This window comes from Mandrillus leucophaeus, unplaced genomic scaffold (assembly GCF_000951045.1).
Source record: "Mandrillus leucophaeus isolate KB7577 unplaced genomic scaffold, Mleu.le_1.0 Scaffold211, whole genome shotgun sequence".
Classification (NCBI taxonomy): Eukaryota; Metazoa; Chordata; class Mammalia; order Primates; family Cercopithecidae; genus Mandrillus; species Mandrillus leucophaeus.
In genome coordinates, this window is record NW_012102155.1 from 977,319 (window position 1) to 982,788 (window position 5,470).

The window sequence follows — 5,470 nt, forward strand, 5'->3', positions numbered from 1 at the left end:
ATGAGTTTGTGTCCTTTGTAGGGACATGGATGCAGCTGGAAACCATCATTCTCAGCAAACTAGTGCAAGAACAGAAAATCAAATACCGCATGTTCTCACTCATAGGTGGGAACTGAACAATGAGATCACTTGGACACAGGAAGGGGAACATCACACACCAGGTCCTATTGTGGGGACGGGGGAGGGTGGAGGGATAACATTAGGAGATATACCTAATGTAAATGACAAGTTAATGAGTGCAGCACACCAACATGGCACATGTATACATATCTAACAAACCTGCACATTGTGCACATGTACCCTAGAACTTAAAGTATAATAATAATAAAAACAGAGCATATATGATGAGCTCTCTACATTTATGTAAAATTTTATATATGTATGTTATATGCATAAATATTATGGTACCTGTTATTGACTTTAAATACTTCAGCATAGTATTTTGAGGAATTTCCATACTGTTCCCCATAGTGGCTATCCTAATTTACATTCCCGCCAACAGTGTATGAGATGTCTTCTTTCTCCACATTCTCGCCAGCATTTGTTTCTATAAAAGCCATTTTAATGGCTGAGATGATATTACACTGTTGTTTTAAATTGTATTTCTCTGATGATCAATGATGTTGGCTTTTTTTATGTGTCTATTGACCATTTGTATGTCTTCTTTTGAGAAATGTCTATTAAGATCTTTTGCCCATTTTTAAATGAGATTATTTTATTTTTTCCTTTTGACTTGTTTGAGTTCCTTATATATTCTGGTTATGAAGCACTTGTCAATGGGTAGTTTGCAAGTGTTTCTTCCCATTCAGTGAATTGTCTCCTGACTTTGTTGATTGTTTCCTTTGCTATGCAGAAGTTTTTCAGCTTGATGTAATCCCATTTGTCCATTTTTGCTTTGGTTACCTGTACTTGTGGGGTATAGCTCAAGAAATATTTGTCCAGACCAATGTCCTAAAGAGTTTCCCCAGTGTTTTCTCGTAGTAGTTTTACAGACTAGAGTCTTAGATTTAAGCTTTTAATCCATTTTGCTTTGATTTTTGTATATGGCAAGAGATGGAGGTCTAATTTCATTCTTCTGCGTATGGATCATTAACATATGATCCAGCAATCTCGTTGTTAAGCATGTATCCTAAAGAAAGGAAATCAGTATAAGAAAGAGATATCTGCACTCCAGAGTTTATTATAGCACTATACACAATAGCCACAATTTGGAATCAACCAAAGTTTCCATCAACAAATGAATGCATAAAGAAAATGTGGTATATATACACAATGAGATATTATTCAACCAAAAAAAAGAAGAAACTCCTGTCATTTGCAACAACATGGATTGAACTGGGGTATATTCTGTTAAGTGAACTAAGCCAGACATAGAAAGACAAATTTTACGTGTTCTCACTCCTGTGCAGGAGCTAAAGTTAAAACAACTGATTTCATGGAGACAGAGAGTAGAATATTGGCTACTAGAGGCTGGGAAGGGGATCAGGGTAGAGGGGAAAAAGTGAGGATGGTTAATGGGGACAAAAATATAGTTAGATAGAATGAATAAGGTCTAGTATTTGGTAGCACACCAGGATGATACAGTCAACAGTAATTTATTGTATATTTTAAAATATTGAAAGAGTAGACTGGAATGTTTCTAACACAAAGAAGTGATAAATTCTTGAGGTGATGGATACCCAATTACCCTGATGTAATTATTACAAGTTGTATCCTGTATCAAAACATCACATGTGCCCCATAAATATAGATAACAATTGTGTACCCATAATCATGAAAAAACAAAAAAATTTTTGGGAAGTGATTAAGTCATGAGGGCTCCACCCTTGTGAATGGGATTAATGACCTTATAAAAGGGGTTTCCGAGAGCTGCCTGGCCCTTCCATCTCTCTGCATGTGAGGACAGAGCATTAATCCCTTTTTGCCTTTCTGTCATGTGAGGCTGCAGTGAGAAGAGGATATCTTGGAAGCAGAGAGCAGCCTTCACCGTGTGTAAAAAGTTTGTAAGAGATTTCTTTCATTATAACCTGAAAGTAAGATTTTGGGGGACTGCTAACTCTCACCCCCTACATCAAACTAGTTGCTACCATTCTCAACCAAAGAACCTCTTCAGAAAGAAATTAGCTGTGTCAGTTCACAACAATAAAGAAAAGTATCTTTTAAAAAAGAAAAGTATACAGATTATCTCTTCATTAAAAGAATAATGCCATGAGTATACACAAACAAAACTTTCACATTTAATTTTTGGGAGGTCACAGGTTTGCCCATTTCCATTCACAGACTACTGGGTCTACTGCATTGGGTCTAATGCAAATTCAACCTTTACTTCAGTAGACAAGAAGTGAAAGTTGAAGGACACAGGTAGGATCCCTGATTCTATTCAATTACAGTATTCCAGAAGTAAACTTTTTGGAGGCAGACTTTTAATAATGTACAAGATAGGATAGTTTTCTGATCACAGAGATTTGCAGTTCTTTCTCTGCAGGTACAGACTAGTGTATATGTGTCCATTTAGCTGGTTGTCCATCATGGCCGGTTAGTGAATGCTAAGATTTCATAATGAGAAAGTCACTGCAGAAGTTTCCTTTCTTGCTTGGGTTTTGAAAAGCAGGAATATGAATGAGGAAATGACCAAAATCTTCATCTCACTGGAAAACATACAGTAAAGGAGGCAATCCTAAGAAATAAAGGAAATTAAATTAGATAAGAAATGGACAGAAGTACCTTGAACTCATAATTAGAGATTTTTATTTAATTAAAATGAGACCACTGAGAGGTTTTTGATTAGTTCAATGGGTGATCTTCTTCCACAAAAGTTACTAAAAAGACAAAAACAACTGGCATTTTTGAACTAAAGGAGGAAAGGTGGATGTCTGAGAGCAAATTAAGAGAAAAAAAAAATGATAGTGGCTGCATATGAAATTGAGAGAATAATAGAAGAAAAAGGAAAACTATTTAAAGACATTATTTAGGAAGAAACTACAAGATCTGTTGATAGTGAACAAAAGACAAATTTCCCATTGATGTAAGGTGAAACAAACACACATTTCATCCATCCACCAGCATCTCATGAATCTTCTAAAAGTGCTACTTCCAACATGTTATCTTTCTGTCCCCAAAGGGGAGAGCCTTAGTTTAGAATCTTAGAATAAAGTCTAAATTCCTTATCTTGAAATTTAAGACTTTCTGCAGTATAGTCCCAAATTCTCTTTCTCAAAACTACCTTTAAAAATAATTCTGATAAAGGAAGACATTTATGCGGCCAACAAACATATATATATATATATTTTAAAAAGCTCATCATCACTGGTCGTTAGAGAAATGCAAATCAAAATCACAATGAGATACCATCTCATGCCAGTTAGAATGGTAATCATTAAAAAGTCAGGAAACAATAGATGCTGGAGAAAATGTAGAGAAATAGGAATGCTTTTACACTGTTGGTGGGAATGTAAATTAGTTCAACCAGTGTGGAAGACAGTGTGGCAATTCCTCAAGGATCTAGAACCAGAATTTCCATTTGATTCAGCAATCCCATTACTGGGTATATACCCAAAGGATTATAAATCATTCTACTATAAAGACATATGCACACATATGTTTATTGCAGCACTGTTCACAATAGCAAATACTTGGAACCAACCCAAATGCCAATCAATGATAAACTTGATAAAGAAAATATGACACATATACACCATGGAATACTATGCAGCCATTAAAAAGGATGTGTCCATGTTCTTTGCATGGACATGGATAAAGCTGGAAACCATAATTCTGAACAAACTAACACAGGAACAGAAAACAAAACACTGCATGTTCTCATTTATAAGTGGGAGTTGAACAATGGGAACACATGGACACAGGGAGGGGAACATCATACACCAGGGCCTGTCCTGGGGTGGAGGGCTAGGGGAGCGATAGCATTAGGAGAAATACCTAATGTAGATAATGGATTGATGGGAGCAGCAAACCACCATGGTACGTGTATACCTATGTAACAAACCTGCATGTTCTGCACATGTATCCCAGAACTTAAGGTATAATAAATAATAATAATAATAATTCTGATTGCAGGAGTCTTGTGAGTTTCTGTTACACAAGTCAGAAGCAGATTTAAAACTAATTTTATATAATTCAATCCTGATCAAGAGCAGGGCTTTCTTATCCCACTATCTTTCTAAGTATTCCACCTTCTATTCTAACATAGGGAGATGTACGAGGGTGTGAGTTAGAGAAATCAGTGAATGCACTTCACATTCAGGTGGAACACTGTCTGTGTGGGATGGATCTGCAGGTGGGAAGGGTCTGGGCAGACACATAAGCACAGGTAAGCTAAGCAATTGACTTTGGTCTACGGGCTGACCATGCGCTGTGTTGGCCTCACTGAAGGCTATGTCTCTCTTGTAAGAACTTTCATTTCTTCATTTCACTCTCTCCTGTCATTAGAAGCCCAATTTTTCTTCCCTCAGCTTCTGGTTACTTTTTCACTCATCCCTGTGAATTGAGAAACCATGGACCTGTATGATGGTTGAGTATTTGTAACCATCATGGCTCCTCAGTGGACAACTGCAGACTCCCATCTAGCTCTGACACAGTTCAAGCTGGAGGAAATAAGAGTTTCCTGTGGGGTATAAGCAAAAGGAGGAACCCACAAAAATAGCCATAAAATAGTTATTACCATTAAGTTACTTCATGTTTCCTAAATTTTAAAAGTAATTGATTCATTCTTCATCAAATGTTTCACTGGTTCCTTGGTATTTTAGTCTGCTTTGGAGTCTAAGCTACATTTCTAAGACTCTTAGCTTTTCCATTGCCTCATTTCATTATCTTTATTCCCATTCCACTTCAAACTTCAGGCCCTATGGCCATGTCCTAAATACTTTTATCATTACAATTGTTCTCTACCGATATATTAGGTTAGTGCAAAAATAATAGCGGTTTTTGCCATTAAAAGTAATGGCAACAAATGGTAATATTAAGTGCAACCACCCTGACACAATGCCATAAAGTAAATTTTCAACCCTGCTTCATCCCAAAGTCTACCTTCTTCATATTTATACCTGGACTGCTGATTCAATCACTGCTAGAGAATAATCACACAACCACTGAGATTGATACCATTAAAAATTCATGGCTTCAAACTGTAACTGTCCAGAAATCCTGCAGTTCTTCTCCAGGAAAATCTCTTTTCTGTTGTCCACAGTGACTATTTTTATACTTCTCCAGCTTCCTCAAACCTCTGAACCAGATGCTGCTCACTTCATTCTCAACAAATGACCTAACCTGCTGTTAATAAAGAAAATAGAAACCTGCTGTGTGTAATTACCTCAATTCCTCCACCAAACCCATAACCTCATCTGTTTCTGAATATTTACCCATATTCTATCCTCCTTCCCTTACTATAAATGCAAAAATTAACATATGTCCTCACAATGTATTATTCTCTTTTTCTTTTTTTTTTTTTTTTTTT

The 5,470-nt window shown here is 36.4% G+C and overlaps 1 long non-coding RNA gene across 1 annotated transcript in view; it reads right to left on the bottom strand.

The window, feature by feature from the left end:
• Nucleotides 1-2,161: 2,161 nt before the first annotated feature.
• Nucleotides 2,162-5,470, bottom strand: part of LOC105539914 — a 49,373-nt gene continuing 46,064 nt past the window's right edge. The window contains exon 3 of the long non-coding RNA XR_001006122.1: nucleotides 2,162-2,677. This is a non-coding gene — a long non-coding RNA (uncharacterized LOC105539914). The remainder of the gene's footprint in view (nucleotides 2,678-5,470) is intronic.